General features: G+C 46.6%; 1 pseudogene; it reads left to right on the forward strand.

Annotated features, from left to right (window-relative positions):
* The window catches only part of LOC111951349 (signal peptide, CUB and EGF-like domain-containing protein 1), a 327,661-nt pseudogene that overhangs the window by 44,936 nt on the left and 263,664 nt on the right, over nucleotides 1-19,061 (forward strand).

Genomic DNA, 19,061 nt, shown 5'->3' on the forward strand with positions numbered 1-19,061 from the left:
TTGTCGGCCTTGTTTTTAGCGGCAGAGCCATGTACTTTTAGGTGTATAGGTGTAAAACAACACACACACACTCCTGACACACCACCACGCTGACACACACACACACTGACACCACACACACATGACAACATAACACTGACTCATCACACCACACACACTGAACACACACACACCACTGACACACATATTAACACTGACTCACACACTGACTCACACCACACACCACACACAACACACCACACACACACACACACACCACACACACAGACACACCCACACCACACAACACAACACACACTGACACACACAACTCACACACACGAACACACACACACACACACCAGACACACAACACACACCACACACACACACTGACACACAGCACACACACACTGAACACACACACACACACACACACACAGTGACATACACACGCTGACACACACACACACACTGACACACACACTGACACCACACACATACACATGACACACATACACAGCTGACTCCACACACACACATACACACTACACACACACACACACAACACACACAGACACCACACACATAACACCATCTGACCACACACAGACACACACGCACACAACGGACAAGCATAGCACTCAACATACACACACACACTCTACTTTCATGCAGTGCTTGTAGTGAACCTTGTGATCAAAAGCTGGGTTTGGGCTGAAGACGCGAGAGCACGAGGAGAGCAAGAGAACTGGCTTATGACGCTTCAGCTCTCTCTTGTTGTCTCTGGCTCCTCTATTTCTCTTTCTTTTCTCTCTCTCTCCTCTGCTTCTTCGCTTCTCTCCTATCTTCTTCTCTCATCTCTCTCGTCTCTCTCTCTGGTTCTCTCTCTCTCTTGTGGTCTCTCTCTCTGTCTCTCTTCTGTCTCTGGTCTCTTTCTCCGTCTCTGCTGGTGTCTCTCTCTTCTCCTCTCCAACCCACCCCCTCTCTCCCCTCTTTTCTTCCCAGGAACAAGCTTGTAAAAGTCAGAGCAGGGGATGATTAACAGGTCTCAATCGTATGTTTCAAAAATTTTTTTATTCTCGCCCAATAACATCACTTCCTATGTTAGTTATTTGCCAATCTCTCTCTCTCGTACTCTCTCAATGTTTTTTGCTTCTTCTTCCACTCTCTCTTCTCTCCCTCTTTCTCTTTCCTCTTCTCTCGCTCTTCCCTTCTCTCTCCTCCCTACTCTTCTCTCTCGCGTCTTTCCATTCTCTTCTCTCTGTGTCCTGGTCCAACCCATGTGTCTGGTGACCACCCAGTTCATCACTGATCATGACAGAGAAGGTTATAGAGACAGAGGACACGAGAGGCCGGCTCCGTCACGGGCTCACATTTATGCTCACTTTATTATTTACCCACATTGGAATTGTACTCTGGGTGCCTTCTCACGTTATTGTTGGGGGGACCTGTGTCTGAAGATCATGCAGAAGAGCTCACGTAGGATTAATAGTCTGCCCAGCACTTAAAAACAATGTTCTCTTTCGGTTGTAAGGTATTTGAGTGTATAGTCGAGGGGTTGTGTGTAGTGTGATGTGGGGTTAGAGATCGGGGTGTAGGCCTATACCGCTCGCCTTAAACAATCCTTGTATGTGCCAGTGACTGTGTAACTTATGGGGAATCGGAGGCTGCAGGCACATTGTTGACGATACGGATGTCGGGGGCGGTTGTGGCTTGTCACCCAGAAGTGTACGCCCTGCACTCAACAGCAAGACCTGCATCGGTAGGGAGTGACAACAGACTGTACTTCATCTCTTTGAATCAGTTCTCTTGCCACAAACACACACACATAACATACAAGCACACACTCACTATGTAACACACGCCACACACACACGAAAGAAGAGAGAGAGGGAGTGGAGAAGAGGTGAGAGAGGCACCACATCTCCTCAATTTGTACTACAAAACAGTGTAGACTCTAAATTGACACACACATCATACACTCTTGTTCAAGCAAATCAACTTCCTCAATACTCTCAAAATCATAACACAGTACCAGTCAAAAATTTGGACACAGCCTACCATCTTCGGGTTTTTTTATTTGTACTATTTCTTACATTGTATAATAATAGTGAGACATCAAACACTATGAAAATAACACGTATTTGTGATCAGTATAAACCAATATTTTATCATTTGATTCTTCAAGTAGCCACCTTGCCTTTGATGACAGCTGCACACGTCTTGGCATTTCTCCTAACCAGCTTCATGAGGTAGTCACCTGGAAGCATTCAATTAAACAGGTGTGCCTTGTTACAATATATTTGTGGAATGTCTTTGTTCTTTGAATGGGTTTAAGCCAGCTCAGCTTGGGTGTGACAAGGTAGGGGTTCATACAGAGAAGCTAGGTTAAGCACCTATTATAACAGCTAATAGAGAACGCAGCTCCAGCTAACACAAGGTCACGCAAACCATTAAGTATAACGGCTTTAGCCCACAGAAAGAAACCCGAGCATCTGCAATGAACAATAGACCTCTCCCAGTTGCACACAGATCACGAGATACGTATCATGTCACAAAGCGCGCTCAGACAAGGAACACATTCTAGTTCTCAATGTCAAAGAACTGAAAGTTTCTCATGACGCAACATCAGCCGATTGAAACTGGCTCATGTAGCGACGCACCACGGACTAGAAGACGCCATGAGTCTACCTCATCTAGGTACAGAGATAAGTTCCATTAGAGTTACCAGCCTTCAGAAATTTCGCACCAAATAAATGCTTCACTAGAGTTCATGTAACAGACACATCTCAACATCAACTGTTCAGAGGAGACGCTGATCTGAATCAGGCCTATCATGTTCAATTCAGACACTCTGGGACACCAATAAAAAAGAGACTGCTGGGCAAGAAACACAGAGCAAGGACATCGGACGGTTGGAAATTGTCCTTTGCTCTGATGGAGTCCAATGTGAGATTTTGGTTCCAACCGCCGTGTCTTTTTGTGAGACGCAGGTAGGTGAACGGATATTCGGCATGTTGTGAGTTCCCACGTTGAATCATAGGAGGAGTTGTGATGGTGTGGGGTGCTGCTGTGTGACACTGTCAGTGATTTATATTAGAATTCAAGGCACACTTAACCACATGGTATACCACAGCCATTCTGCAGCATACGCCATTCCATCTTGTTGCTGCTTAAGTGGGGCACTTCATTTTCTTTTCACAAGGACAATGACCCAAAACACACCTCCAGGACTGTTGTAAAATGGGGGCTATTTGACCAAGAGAGAGTGATGGGAGTGTGTGCATCATATGACCTGTGGCCTCCACAATCACCGACCTTCAACCACAATTGAGATGTTGGGATGAGTTGGACGCAGAGTGAAGGAAAGTCAGCCAAAAAGTCCTCAGCATATTGTGGGAACTCTTCAAGATGTTTGGAAAAAGCATTCCTCATGAAGCTGGTTGAGAGATGCTCAAGAGCTGTTGCAAAGCTGTCATCAAGGCAAAGGGTTGGCTACTTTAGAAGGATCTAAAATACTATTTTGATTTGTTAACACTTTTTTTGGTTTACACATGAATTCCATATGTTATTATTTCATAGTTTTGATGTCTTCACTATTATTCTACAAATGAAAAATAGTAAAATAAAGAAAACCTGAATGAGTATGATGTGTCCAAACCTTTAGACTGGAGTACTGGACTCATTGCACATAAGAGATACATATTATTTCTTAAAGTCTATTATTTCTCATCTGTTTTGCACTAGATGTTATAGATGTGTGAGAGAAACTGGTGAGAAGGGCTTTTTGTTTGAATTGAGTTTAACTTCACCCTGAGCCTCTCTCCCACCCCGGCCTCATCTTATTTATACACTACAAAAAGAAGAGGGGGAGAGATTGAGCCACTGATACATCTGAGGGAGGAAAGAAGGAGAAAGGAGAGAGAGACAGAGACAGGAGAAAGAGAGAGGGAGAAGGGAAGAAGAGGGAAGAGAAAGAGGAAGAGGGAAAGGATAGATAGGAAGAGAGAAGAGAAAGAGAGAGAGAGATGGACGAGGGAGCAGAAGAAGAGGATTAAGGACAGATAAGAGAGAGACAGGAGTGAGAGACGTAGAGAGCAGTAAACACATTTACATTTTCTAGAGAATCAACCAACCTTAAAGTGCATTCAAATGTTTATTTTTTCTTGAAAATATTCACAAAGTCATGTGAAGTACTTGAACTGTTAGTAATGAATTAGAAGATGGAGGGCGACATTTTCGCCGTGCAAAAGAGACAAATATGTGGAAAATACCGTAAAACCTTCATTATTAATCTGGCAGTGTGATTCAATGTAATACATTTTTCTTAACGATTCTTAATCCGTGCCAGATTATAATGAGTTTACCAGTATTTTTGCACAGATCTGGCTCTGTTTGCACCCGAAAATGTCGCCCGGGTTTACGATGACAGATGGTGATTATTTCCTGCTGGGCCTGAAGGACTGCTGCACCCTGTTTTGGAGATCGTGCAGGGGAGAGGCGATAAAGAATTCTCCCCACTAAAGTGTGTACTAAAAAAACACGCTTCCAGTGCATGTTTAAAATAGCTGATTTGCCATGTGATAGAGGAGAGGTTGTATGATCATTAGTGGTCCTTTTCATTTCCGTTTATGTGGTCGCTCTCTCTAGGAAACTGTCTGTCTTTCTTCTCTCTCCTCTTCTCTCTTCTTCCTCCTCTCTCTGTTTTCTCTTTAATCACCAATTACACCCTGTACTGACATACACACTACCCAGACAAACATGCCACTTGTACTGTGACGAGTTAGTCCCACTGTAGTGTAGGTGTTAACGTGTCAGGGAGTGAAAGGAGGAATAGAGGGGTTTGGTGGTCGCTGGTAGGCTGTGTGTGGAAACTGGAAATGAATGAGAGTCTTCGAAAGTCTGAAAAAACACATTCTCATCTTCATTACGCTCGAAACTAAGCCAATCAGTGTAACGCATGCCCATCGCCAGGCCCGAGGAGACGCCAGCGTGCATGAACTGTTGCCAAATGGCTAAACTTTACGCCCGCCTGTCAATTGCCGGTATTCCGTGCTATGGTGGCTCCGAAGCCTAAACAGAGAGGAAAATGTTCTATGATTTTTTTCTGGTGGAATTGCAGAAAGATAAATGCACGAGTTCCAGGGTAATGCAAAGAGTTTTCAGTTTTTCTTCTTTGCCTTCTCCAAACGGACCCCAGTTCCACAATTGGCTCGCGGGACAGCTTGGACGTACCAAAATCAGCTATTTTCTTTCTTGCCTTTAAAAAAAAAAATGCTCCAGTGTTATTTGGTGCACAGAGACGTTCCTGAACGTTCCCGGAGGTTTCCGAAAAAGGAGCTCTGTCTGTCTGTCTGGTCCGTAACGATGACAGGTGATTTACCAGGACTTCCTTGTTTCTCCATAGCTCCTACAAAGGTTTATCCGATTCCACGGCAAGTTTAAAAGGCTAGATTAGCAATACACAACTCTTTCTTCTTAGTGTAACAATTTATACCAGTAGTTTCAAATCTAGTACTCATTGCCCCCAGGAAGGAGTTTAAACCAATTTCTGGAGTGACTAAATCAGATATCTGAGATTAGGCAAGACATTGAAACAAAACCTCAGGTTCCCTCAATCTGCGAGCCCGCGGGCCCAAAATTTTGTCCGTGTAGTGCCTTTATTCTGGCGCCTAAAAGTTTTGGCAAAAAAAAAATAATCATTATATTCTTATTATTATTTCTTTTGCAATTTGTGACATAAGGACTAAACACCGGAAACACTATATTTGAATTATGTTTAAGTAGCAAATTTTCCAAGTATTCCCACCATAATAGACCGATTGCCATAGCAAACGTAAAGCAAAGTTTGAAATGAAAATTTTTTAGTCCAAATAATTAATCCTTTTTGAGGCTTCTGCGGTCATTTTCGGCCTACAAAATGATTTGTAATATGTCTCGGCCCGACATCGCACTCAGAAAAAAAATGGCTCCGATCTGGCATGAATCTATTGATGATCCCTGCAATCCTGTTCTAACTGGAAAATTAAATACACACACACCAACACACCACACACACACACACACAACAACACACACACACACACACCACCACACACAACACACACACCAAACACACACACACCACACATACACACACACACACACACACACACACACACACACACACACACACACACAGGTCTTCTGTCATGTCACAAATAAACCCTTTTTCTGTGTGTTGTCATTCCTGCTGTACTAGAACACTGGAGAAGCCCTCTCTCTCTCTCTCCCCACAAACAGATCTCTACTCTACAGTATCATCAATGCTCTGTTCTCACAGAACTCTCACAGAACTGCATTCATTTTGTGCCCATAACCTTCTCCTTTCCAGCCATGCGAGGACCAACGACATCCACCAAAGAAGAGGAAGACCTCTGAAAGAATGAAAGAAAGAGAGAAACCCTGTGCTCCTTCTCCCTCTGTCCCYTGTCTTTTCCTCGCTGGCGAGAGGAAAGGCTCCTCTGTGGTCTGAGTGTCCCAACTGCTCTGTCACWGGGCCCACCTTTGACCCYCCTTTGTGTAGTGCTGTCTCTGGTGCTCCTCCTCTTCCTCCTCCTCCTCTTCCTCCCTKCCTACCTCCTCCTGCTTTCTGGTGATAGTTACTGATTGCCTGTCTTGTCTGAGCATCCATGTTCAAATTCAATTCAAAAAGGGTTAAATCCTTAATTAAGATTATTAAAAGGGAATTCAATTAAAGACTCTGGGGGGGAACTAATAAAACAATGATACAGGATTAGAGTGAACATCTCAGTTGCAGCCTGATCTAACGTTACATAGAGCTACCCACCCAAACCAAAAACAAACATCACTCCAAACAACCCCCCCTCCTTCAACCTGCAATATGCCCCCCTCCCCCTAACAGTACAACGGCCTCAACCAGCAAACAAAATCCTGTTACTGTGGCAACCCCCAAAACCCACGTCACCCCCCACCCATCAGCACCTCCTCCCTCATCCACCTGTAGAGACGGACCAGTAACCCTGCCTGTTTCTCAATAACACCTCCGTCATGCCCTCATCCCAGCCAGCCGCATGCATTCTCAATCTGACACGCTCTCCGTGTCTGTCAGCCCGTCCGTCTGTCCGTCTGTGCGTCCGTCTGCCCTCACCATACCTCTGTCACTAATCTACGCAACCCTTCTGCCCGTCTGTGTTTCTGTCTGTCCGGCTGCATGGGAGATCCTACTGTTCTGCATTTTCCCTTTGATTTCCTTTTTGTTTTTAATTCAGATTTTTATTTTCTTTCATTTTCCCCCTCCTTGAATTGCGGTTACATTAATAGCAACCAACACTTGTCCTGCTGTTTTCTTACAGTGCATCGTTACTGGTTACCGTTGCTGTTCTCCTCTTAGCTGTAGTGTCCTGCTATGGATTCATTCCTCCCTCCCTTCAGTGATTATTTCCTGTGTAAGTTCTGCTCCACTCTAAACATCCCCCCTCAGAAGGCCTCCTCTAAACGGACCTTAGAACTGCTGATTCCTTAGCCCCTTAGGAGAGTCCTGGAGTCCTCTCTCCTCCTCCTCCTCCTCCTCCTCCTCACCCTTTCTTACACAACCACCCACTCACACACACACACACTTTCACACGCTCATACACACGTGCACGCACCCTCGCACTCAAGCATGCACACACTCACAACCACTCACACCCATACACCAGCACCTAATTGCCCAGTCACCCATATACACACACACACACACACAGGCATAAACACACACGCACATACATGCACACATACATATACACACACATGCACACACACGCCTAACCGTTAGTTGAGAGCCAGAAAGCCTCCATTCATTTGTGAACACTGCTTCAGAGAGTCCTTCACTTTGTCTACCAAACCTTTCCAAACTAACCGCCTGAGAAAGACCAGTAACGGGCCAAGCCAGGGGTGACCAGGGGGGGCTTTAGTTACCCCCGCCACCCAAAATCCCCCTCCATAGGACTTTGTACATCAAAGACAGTCCTAGTTCCATTGTACTGAGTGGCAGTGCCCTGGCCCGCCCCCCCATTCAGTTCTTCAGAGAGATGCTCATTCAGAGCCTAATGACTCTGACGTCCCAGTGAAAGACTCCCTCTCTTCCCAAGGCCCAGTAGCGCTCCTCACCACCCCAGCCCATCCATTCTAACACAGCGTTTGCTTATGCATATCTGCAACACAGCGTTTTCTCAGCTGCATATCTGCAACACAGCGTTTGCTCAGCTGCATATCTGCAACACAGCGTTTGCTCAGCTGCATATCTGCAACACAGCGTTTGCTCAGCTGCATATCTGCATGTTCATCTTAACCGTAACCCCCGACCTTTCCCCTCTCCCTTCCCACCCCTCCCTCCATCCGCCCCCTGCCCGGCTTGGGAACATGGTTTCCAGGGTTGACTGTTAAAGCCAGTTGTGATGTGTTCCATAGACAAACAGGCAACCAGCGCTGCCCCCAGACTACTTCTCCTCTCCTCTATGCATGCCCTCTCCATCGCTCCCCCCCTCCACTAGTCCCCAACCCCATTTATTGATGGGTGTTCCTCCTCCCATTTACTTCTCCCATTGTGGCCCACGATGGGACGGGATTTCCTCTCTCTTCTTCTTCTCTTTTTCTCTCTCTCATCCCTTCATTTTGTCGTTCTGTAGTCCTTGTTATCGCTCCCTCCCTCTGTAGTGTCTGTCTGATCTGGTGGCTAGCATAGCCTCTTACCCGTTGGCGTCACRCTCTCCCCTTCTTCTGTTGTCATCCTCACCCCCCTGCTTCTTACCCACACTCATGCAGCTTGTCTTGGACATGTTTGCTCATCCTTTCTTCTACTCCTCCTTCCCTTCCTCCTCCCCCTCTTCCTCCCTTTCGGATGTGAGGGAATCATTGCTGAGTGTGTGTGTGGCCATTTGATATGGAAGACAGAAACAGCAACGGCTACAACATCAACGTCAACAAACTCCCACCCCCCCCTAAATTATATTTTTATTTGAACTTCTATTTTTGTCCCCTACCCCCACCCTTACCCTCATTTAAACTTATTTCGTTTTTTTTTTGCTATCTGGGACTTTTGGATTTGTTTTTGGGATTAACACTCTAACAGGGATTTTGGCGCTTTTTCATGGCTTCTTGCTTCTTGGCTTTGGTTTTGCTCAAACGCCAAGAGGGGCTGACTTGACGTCTCGGGCGGCAGCGGGCGGTGGATATTGGGCTTCTAATTAACCTTACTGCTCACTGTTTGTCCCCTTGTCACTTGTGTTTTAGAGAGAGATGAGGCTGCAATTGAGAGCTCTGAGTTCAATGCCACGTCAATAGCTGATGTGGACAAGCGGGTGAAACGGCGGCTTCTTATGGGTAACTCTTTTCTTCCTCTTTCTATGTGTTGCCATGGCGCTTGTGCTTGTATCTCCCTTCTCTCTCTCTCTCTCTCTCTCTCTCGTAAATACATTTTTATTTGTATGAGTCCTTGGTACCCTCTATGTCCACCCTCAAGGTCCCTGCCTGTTGGTAAATTTCTCCAACCCTGCTCCCACCTCTCCCCATCGCCCGTCTCGGCAGAAGATACATGTTCTCTAGATTTCCCACAGTAACTAACAGTTACTCCTATAGGCAGCTACGCGTCCCTCCAAAGATTAGACTGGTGGTCAGGCACCCCTCCTCAGGTACTGCAGAGTCTTAGACATAAAGGAAAGTTTATGGTCAACGAATATGGTCTTGAAGAACTCTGGACCATTTTGACACGGTTTCATGTTCACTATTAAGGCGAAAATGTTCCTGTAATATTTGAAACACCCTCAGTCCTTCCTTCCCCCTCCCCATGATGATACTCGTGGCTTGGAGTGAACAGTACACGAGGAGCCGTTCCATCCCATTATATCTTTGGCGTTGTCATGGAGAACATCTCAGGTCGTATCTTTGAAGGGTCTCTATCAGCAGAGTCTCTTTGGATGACATCGCGCTTCATTCAATCAAATCCACCGTCTGGAAGTCTCCGGGTGAAGGCAAATCATCAATCTTATGTTGTGAGAATGTACATTTGGATTCATTTATTCAATAAACTCTACTGCAGTGCTTGCCTTGCCTACTTCCAGACAGCGGTTGTGATTGAATAGACACCTAAGTCTTTAATATTGGTGGTCTTTAACTTCCCATCCATCCTATAGCATCATGTCCATCGCAGTCCCCTTGGCCAGTTACGTGTCCTGGCCTGACCCTTGAGGTACCAACATATCTGGAAGCGTACTACTCAAGGGATGTCTTTCAGAGGGCCCTTAACAAGTCATTATGGCCATATGCCCATCACCATCTTCCCGTTTCAGACTGACACCCTACTCCTCAAGTATGCACTTGTTTGGCCTACAGGACTTGCATTTCAAGTGAGCACTCAAACAGCCTTATCGTGGCATAAAGAGCTTTCATACAAGCCCCGGACACCGTCGATGAGAGACAGGCTCCAGATACTGTATCTACACTGTAGGTTCATCAATGGATGACTCAGTCAATTAGTATAAAACAAATGAAATGAATGCACAACTGAATAAAAGCGTGAATAGTTAACCCTTTCCCGACTCAGTGGAGGAAGATGCATCCCTTCAACAGTCGTGACTGACTGTTGAACGAAAATCACTCCACAGGGTTGGTGGGAAGGGACAAACGGCATGGTTCTCAGACAACGTATGCCAATCAACTCCTAGATAACACCATTCTGTACATAGTCTGTCACCTGTGACCCTTTCTTTTCCCTCTTTCAGACCTCGAACCCCCTGTGAAGTTCTACCTGACTGTTAAAGTGTGGTTGCAATATTTCTCCTTTTAATGGAAATATCTCAACTAATCTGGACTAACCACTAAACCAGACTAAATGGGTGAACCCCCACTAATATCTAACTAAAACTGCACTTCCTTAAACCTGGGAGCCTCGAGGCAGCATTTCCATCTTGGTTTCTTATGGATCAGTTTCCTATTTTATATTCTTTTCATTTCAAAGACAGAAATGGATCCAGTACAATGTACGTTGTTTACCAGCATGGAGACCTAAGTCAGTCAGTCATTCAGACATCCTGAGCTCGTATATGCTGTTACTGTTATGGATTGGTGCCTGCAGGTTTCTCCCATACAGAGGCAGATCTTACTTCAACAGGTGACGACTTTGGCCTGTAAATGAGGGGGGGGGGGGGGGGGGACAAAACCACCTATTTCCTCTAAATGTTAACTTTTCCATCCTTCTCATCTTTCATCAGTTGAGGAATTTTTCCCCTGCCTGAGTCAGTCCTGTTGTTTTCATACCTGATGATGTCACTGTTGATGCTCCTCCCCTTCATTCCAACACTGTGTCCTCCATGTTTTCTATAACCCCCATCTCTCATTTATATGACCTGTGTTATTGAGATGTTTTTAATCCCAACTTTTTTATTTGCAGTTTCCTTTTATACTTTACAGGTCTGATTAGTCTGATTGCCATGGAGACTATGGAAGTCTTTCGAACAGCCCTGAACGTCTGTTAGATTTGACATTCATTCGTCTGCCTGCTTTGACACACAGCTTTCCTGACTCTCTCTGTGCGTCTGCTGCTGCTATTTTCTCTGCAGACACTGCCACAGGCTTTGTCCCATAGCACTGGAGCCCACATTGATCAAGATAGATTCAACGGGAACCTGGGCTATAATGAAAAATAGATGGAGAAAAGCCTGATAGAGAGAGCGAGAGGAAAGAGGAAAGAGTGAAGAATGTGAAAGTTCTAGCACAGAAAAAGACAGGTTTTTTCAAAGTTCTACTCATTTAGGATTAAACCAGCATGTGCTGGACATGTGATGAGGCTGGGTGTGAGAGGGAGAGAGAGAGAGAGTGTAGTGCTATAGCTACACAGACCTCGGCTGATGAGGAGTCCAAATAAACCACTCACCTAGGACAGATGGGCTGAGCTGGGCATGTGTGTGTGTGTATGGATAGTGTGATTTCAGGACCGGGGCAGCGCTGACAGCTGGATTAGGTGCCCATGACACAGTGAAGGGGGATCCTGTTAGCTAGGCCCTGCTGAAAGACGATCGTGCCCCTACAGTCAGTATGCGTGTGGAGGGTTGATGGGACTTGGCATGATGCTTAATAAAGCACAACCACTCCTCTTTTCTCATGACTCCCTCTTAATCAATAGAACATGTGTCTTACTGAGAGAGAGAGAGGGAGAGAGAGAGAGAGAGAGAGAGAGGGACAGAGAGAGAGAGAGAGAGAGGGGACTGCATGGAGATTTGACTGGTCAGCATGTCTGTGTGTGTGAGGAGTATGAGGTACGTTTGTGCGTGTGTGCCCCCACTCTCTATCTCTCCGCTCCTGACGTCAGCAGAGCAGGTCAGTCAAGTCTGCCCAGCGCATGTGTGAGCATGGCAGGTATCTTAGAGATGGATGAGAAGAGAGAGAGAGAGAGACAGAGAGACAGTGAGATGGAGGGGTGTGATGATGGGGGTATTTGGTGGGCTAGTCAGGGGTGTCTCTGTTGGTTTGTACTGGCTCTCAGCCAACACACCACTGGCCCTGCTGCCGCTGCTCACACAAACAAGACAGACGAGTAGTCTTCATCTGTCACCACGGAGATGAGAGCTGGTTCCCTTGAACGGGTCCCTCCAACCGTCAGTCTCCCCCAGAATGTCTCCAATGGAAACTCCCCTTTACAAAAAATAGGTGTTACCCTGTCTCTCTTCCTCAGCTTCAGCATGTTGAAATTGAGACACAGGGAAGTGGAAAGGATGGCTGTGAATAGAAGAGCGTTAGCCTGTGTAGCGTAGTTGCAATACAGTGTGCACGAGACAGAAACATTCAGGGGTGGGAGAGGGGAGGAAGAGGGGAGGGGGTTCAGGGGGGCTGTTCGGGGGTAGGCTGGGCATGTCCAGTACATCAATCAGAGTGTGTTTGGGCGGACGGCGGGTCTGTGTTCCTGTGTGCAGCCTCTTGCCCTGGGGATGGGCGGGCCTGGCTCATCAGAGCAGGAGAGGAGCTCTGAGCAGGACTCACGCTAAGCTAATTATAGGGCCCATTGCCTTCAGTAGTATAAATCAGTCTGACCCATTAACAGCCCCATGCACACACACACACACACCTGAGTGGGACGTTGGCAGGGGTCCACTGCCATACCCTACAGCACCCATCAGACAAGCTACACTATATATACAATAGTATGTGGACACCCCTTCAAATTAGTGGATTCGGCTATTTCAACCACACCCATTGCTGACAGGTGTATATAATCAAGCACACAGCCATGCAATCTCCATAGACAAAAATTGGCAGTAGAATGGCCTTACTGTGGCACCGTTTTAGAATGACACCTTTCCAACAAGTCAGTTCGTCACATTTCTGCCCCGGTCAACTGCAAGTGCTGTTATTGTGAAGTGGAAACGTCTTGGAGCAACAACAGCTCAGCCTCAAAGTGGTAGGCCACACAAGCTCACAGAACAGGACCATTGAGTAGCGTGTACAATTTGTCTGTCCTCGGTTGCAACACTCACTACCGAGTTCCAGACTGCTTCTGGAAGTAACATTAGCACAAGAACTGTTCGTCAGGAACTTCATGAAATGGGTTTCCATGGCCGAGCAGCTGCACACAAGCCTAAGATCACCATACGCAATGCCAAGCGTCGGCTGAAGTGGTGTAAAGTTAGCTGCCATTGGACTGTGGAGCATTGGAAACGCGTTCTCTGGAGTGATGAATCACGCTTCACCATCTGGCAGTCCGACGGTAAAATCTGGGTTTGGCGGATGCCAGGAGAACGCTACCTGCCACAATGCATAGTGGCAACTGTAAAGTTTGGTGGAGGAGTAATAATGGGCTGGGGCTGTTTTCCGTGGTTCGGGCCTCAGTTCCAGTGAAGGGAAATCTTAACGCTTCAGCATACAATGACATTCTAGACGATTCTGTGCTTCCAACTTTGTGGCAACAGTTTTGGGAAGGCCCTTTCCTGTTTCAGCATGACAATGCCCCCGTGCACAAAGCGATGTCCATACAGAAATCGAACATCTTTGAGATGAATTAGAACGCCGACTGCGAGCCAGGCATAATCACCCAACATCAGTGCCCAACCTCACTAATGCTCTTATGGCTGTGGAAGCAAGTCCCCGCAGCAATGTTCCAACATCTAGTGCAAAGCCTTCCCAGAAGAATGGAGGCTGTTATAGCAGCAAAGGGGGGACCAACTCCATATTATTGGCCATGATTTTGGAATGAGATGTTCGACGACCAGGTGTCCACATACTTTTGGTCATGTAGTCTACCAGGAAGATAGAGTATCTCTCCTCCACCCTCTTCCCTCTGTGTTTTCCTTTTCTGGGAATTAGGTTCAGTATCCCAAAAAGTTATCTGCAGTTCTATGAAACACACCAGCAGCCTCATTGAAGTAGAGCCATTTTGCCACTGACAGCTTCCCTGTGGTGGTAGAATCTGGCCACCATGCTGGCTCTCACAGCACCCACCTGCAGTTTGCTTTTGCTGCAATCAGACGGCCATGTTGGATCAGCCCGCTGATGAGATGCCGTCAGTCCGTGACACTGCACTCATTGACAGTATTATGCTAATGCTGTGACCTCTATTGCCAGGGCATGTTAGCTAGCCTGTCTGAAAGTGTTTATCTCGTTCCCTCCTCCCTTAAAGCAAGCGCAGAACCTCTTTGCATTTAATGAGCTGGGAATAGGTGCCAGAGAGACAAGTGCACCATCTCTCATTTGCGTACATGTCCATGTCCAAAGAGCCAGAGCCATTTCAGCGTCTTCTATCACCTTTAAAAGGGATAGTTTGGGATTTTGGCTGAACTCGTGGATACCATTTTTATGCCTCTGCGTCCAGTATGAAGGAAGTTAGAGGTAGTTTTGCGAGCCAATGCTAACTAGCATTATCACTAGCTGTACCCAAAGACTTCCAGTCTTTGTGCTAAGCTAGTAAGCATTGTTCTCGAAACTACCTCTAACTTCCTTCATACAGGACGCAGAGGCATAAAAATGGTATCCACAAGTTTGGGGTAGTAGATAAACTATCCCTTTAACTAAGCACAGTCAACTGAGTTTTTTACCCAGGACATATCATAAGCCTGCCAGACCCAAATCGTTCATCTGAAACGTTTCTTTTTGAAATATAGTAGCCTATTATTGAGCCCCTTTCTAAAAACAGTGTACCGTTTCACCGTCCTCAGCAGTATCTGACACCCATTGGGGATTAGTGAGCTCAGCTTTCCTAAAGCAACATTGGGCTGCGCAGGTGAAGTGGAGATGCCATTAGGTGCTGTTTGTTTTGGGATTAGCTCAGGCAATATTCACAAGTCAGAGCAAACCTTATCTTSGCCACATACAAGAACATTTTTCCTGGAGTCAAAATATACACATTCGGTCCTAGGTACTACTACTCGATCCCGCCACTAACTATATTTTAGACTCTRATATTTTCTCTACTTAACCTTCAGTATCGTTTTTGACTAAATGWTTTCTTGACGTTTTTGGAAACAGGGCACACCTGCCTTAACTCACCTACTGATTTCCTCTCCTTATCAGCATATGTTGCCCATTAATCTCTTGTGTATGTTTTGTAGAAATCTGTCTTTCTCTAATTTGGTCTGCTAGGTGTTCCAATCAATGATGTTCAACAGAATCCTGAGCATGAGTTTATAGTTGGTCTATGACATGTTTATGAACCGCCTATGAAATTCCAACTGTGTACCGTCTCATAACCTGTCACTGGTCTGATGGATAACTACAATGTCTTCACACGTGTTTAGTATTGTGGAAATGAAGTCTGAATGGGTATGATGAAAAAGCAATATTCCCTGAATACACGACATCACCCTGTTGTGTATTTCTCCATTGTATGTAGCCTCTCCTCAACCCACCCGTCARATCTTCACTGTCTACTGTTTCTCTCTTTAGACTCCGTTCTGCTCTTTAGATATGCGTACCAGTCAGTAGGTTAATACCCCTCCCCTGCCCCCGCCCCGCCTTTCTTTTCTCCCACTGTATATTTTTGTTTTACCCAGAAACCTGTGCGGTGAACAATGGCGGCTGTGACCGGACGTGCAAGGACACGGCTACAGGGGTACGCTGCAGCTGCCCCGTGGGATTCACCCTGCAGCCAGACGGCAAGACCTGCAAAGGTCAGTGTATAGGTGTGTGTGTCCGTGTGGCCCTACTGTCCCCTACTGCTCTCCTCTATCTTCTTTACTTCCCCCCCCCCCCTCTCTCTCTCTCTCCATGTGACGAGCGGCTTTAACTCATGCCTTGATAGCACCCAGCACTTTAGTGTGCTCGTTTCATCTTGAAAACACACTGCTAGTGCTGTTGAGAATGAAGACACATTCTGTATCAGCACTCAACCGTATTTAGTCATTATAACGCTGTATGGGCAAGTTATGTGGTATTGAACGGTACTGAGTTGAGAGGATCCTATGCGGAGGTGTTCCAGGGGTCTGGTATCTGTGGCTGGTKTGAGTGGTATCTGAGTGATCTTGGGCCAAGACCAACCAACCCCGCGGCACGAAGTTCACTTCCCCTCCTCACGTGGAGCAGAGAGAGGCTCCGGTCTCCGGCGCGGTCACTGGCAGGGCTGCTGTTGTTGTTGTTGATGTTGCCGCCAAACGTTTCCGCTTCCCAAATTCCGCCTGTGATGTCAAAGACGGCGACCCAGGCCCTACCGGGCTGCCACACAGACACAGTGAAATGGACCTTTTTCTAGCAGATAGTTGATTGAGGCTTGTCCCTAAACAAACAGGGCCGTTGATGGTTCTGACCCCAGGGTCACCCGAATGGAAAATACAGTGGTTCATGTGGAGCGGTGTTGTTGGGTTCAGGGATCGTTGATGTGTCTGAGGAACAGCGACACTGTGGTCTGGCTTGCATGAGACACACTTGGGTGCATCTCAAGTGTATAGTGGCTACTTTCTCTCCTCATCTCCTAATCTCCTTTCCTTCATCTGCACTGATCGGAAAGAAGAGACTGGGGAAGAGAAAACAAAAGGGCTGAGAGTTTTCCTCGGGCTGTTGAATAGAGTTGGTTCACATCAGAATAGTTGAAGAAGATCTACACTGAGGATGTGGGGAGTGCTGTTACATCGCTGCTCAACCTATTCTGCCCACATGTGACAAGACATGTTTGAGGAGGGGAACTGCTGTAGGAGTCGCCATAGCAATGACTTGTAGGTTACATGGCGGCGACTCTTTATGTCCAATGTGTGTGTCTGTGTGTATGTGTGTGTGTGTACCTGTGTGACCAAGTGTGTGTGCATGTGTGTGTATTTCGTGTCAAGAAGTTTGAGAATGTGGCATGTAAGTGTGTGAAATACTGGAGCCGGAGCTGTCTGGCTGGCAGACAAACCTTCAGCTGTTTGAACAGTGAGGCCCACGCTGCACTGTCTCTCTCTTTTCCTCTCACACACATATAGTACACACACACAGACTCACACAGCGCCACCCAGCTGTATAGTGGGGAGACACAACAGAGGGTGGTTACAGAGAACATTACTACCTACCACCATCCAGCATAGAGAATAGGCATATCGTTCATTCTCAGTTGTCATGTCAGCTCTTTAGTTGAAGTGAGGCAGAGCATGGGGACAGTTTTGTTTGGACATATTATATCAGAGGCATTATAATGGCCAGTGAAACCAGTTGATAATGATATATCGTAGAATCCTCTATGGCAACACCATTGTCTGCTAACAAGGTTAGCTGTGACTGGAAGGGTCCAGCCCTGCATTGGATGTGAGAAAACATCTAGTCTCTCTGTCGCTCCGATGTCAAGTTCAAACCCCAGSAGCTTGTGTGAACAACTTCCACTCCCGTCTGTCTCCCGTCTGCCTTTGATTTGTGTGCTTAACAGGACAACCAAGCCTTTATGGTGCAGGAAAATGAAAAGWTAGCCTCTCCTGTGTTTTCCGGGGGCGAGTTGAGTGGAGAAGATGGATAGGGCTGCAGTCCAGCTGTGCACCGCCCAGATAATTTGGCTGAGTTTGGCCCCTGGGCTCCATAAATCCACCAGTGATTGACCTGATCTGAGCTGGAGCTGAGAGACAGCACCACATCCATCACCCATCACCATCCATCAGCTGGGCATGAAGTGGTGGAGGGTGGAGGGATGGAGCAGGAAAACATGGAGAGAGCCATCTGCCACTGACTGCAAACACACACACACACACACACACCTACTTGCATGATAGACATGCACATACAGGCACGGTGCATATACACACATGTGCATGCACGCACAAGTTAACCATACACTCGTCAGTAATCAATACACACATCCACTCTGACTACACATCCACACTGACTACACACAAAAGCACACACTCAAACATATCAGGAAGGGAAACTATAAACTCTGAACTCCTCTCCAGTCTCCACCCAGCCAGCATTACTTCTGTCTGTCCCCGTCCGGGACAGATCATCTCCCACTGAACCTAGTCAGTCAGCCAGGGGTTTTATTGATCATTAAAGAGATTTTATTCAGACCACCTGTCCCACCTTGTCGCCATGCTACCCCCTGCCTGGACCAAAGCGTCTTGTAACCTTTGTGACAGCACACACAGATCTCCTGATCTGTGACAGGTTAAAAGGGCTGACAGGGTCTTGGCTAAGCTAGCTGATATCACAGCTGAGCTGACCACAGGAGTGTAGTGTGTGACTGTGCCCTAATGTCGAATATTGAAGATAGTCATGTGTTATAGCATATCGGGTTGTGCCAGTGGTGTGTTGTAACGTGCAGATAGGCCCAGGGGGTAGAGGTGTTTTTATAGCATAGAGATAGTGGGTAGTGATGTGTTGTTAATGTAGATAGAGTATTGTAGACAGCAGTTTGTGGTTTTGTGAGGTTAGTTGTTAGCTGGGAGGTAAATGTCATGCTGTGAGGTACTGTAGACAGTAGACTGCTCTGTCTCTCTGCTCTGTCTCTCTGTGTGCCAGACCCGGTGGGACCTGCATCATCCTGCCCCCCCCTAACATAATCATTTCAATATAAACTATTTAGGGCATGTTTAAATCCCAGGCGTCTGATAAACAGTCTTTCATCTGCGCTGACAGACGAGACGGTTCCCTAACTCCACGAT

Source organism: Salvelinus sp. IW2-2015, linkage group LG24, assembly GCF_002910315.2.
Source record: "Salvelinus sp. IW2-2015 linkage group LG24, ASM291031v2, whole genome shotgun sequence".
Classification (NCBI taxonomy): Eukaryota; Metazoa; Chordata; class Actinopteri; order Salmoniformes; family Salmonidae; genus Salvelinus; species Salvelinus sp. IW2-2015.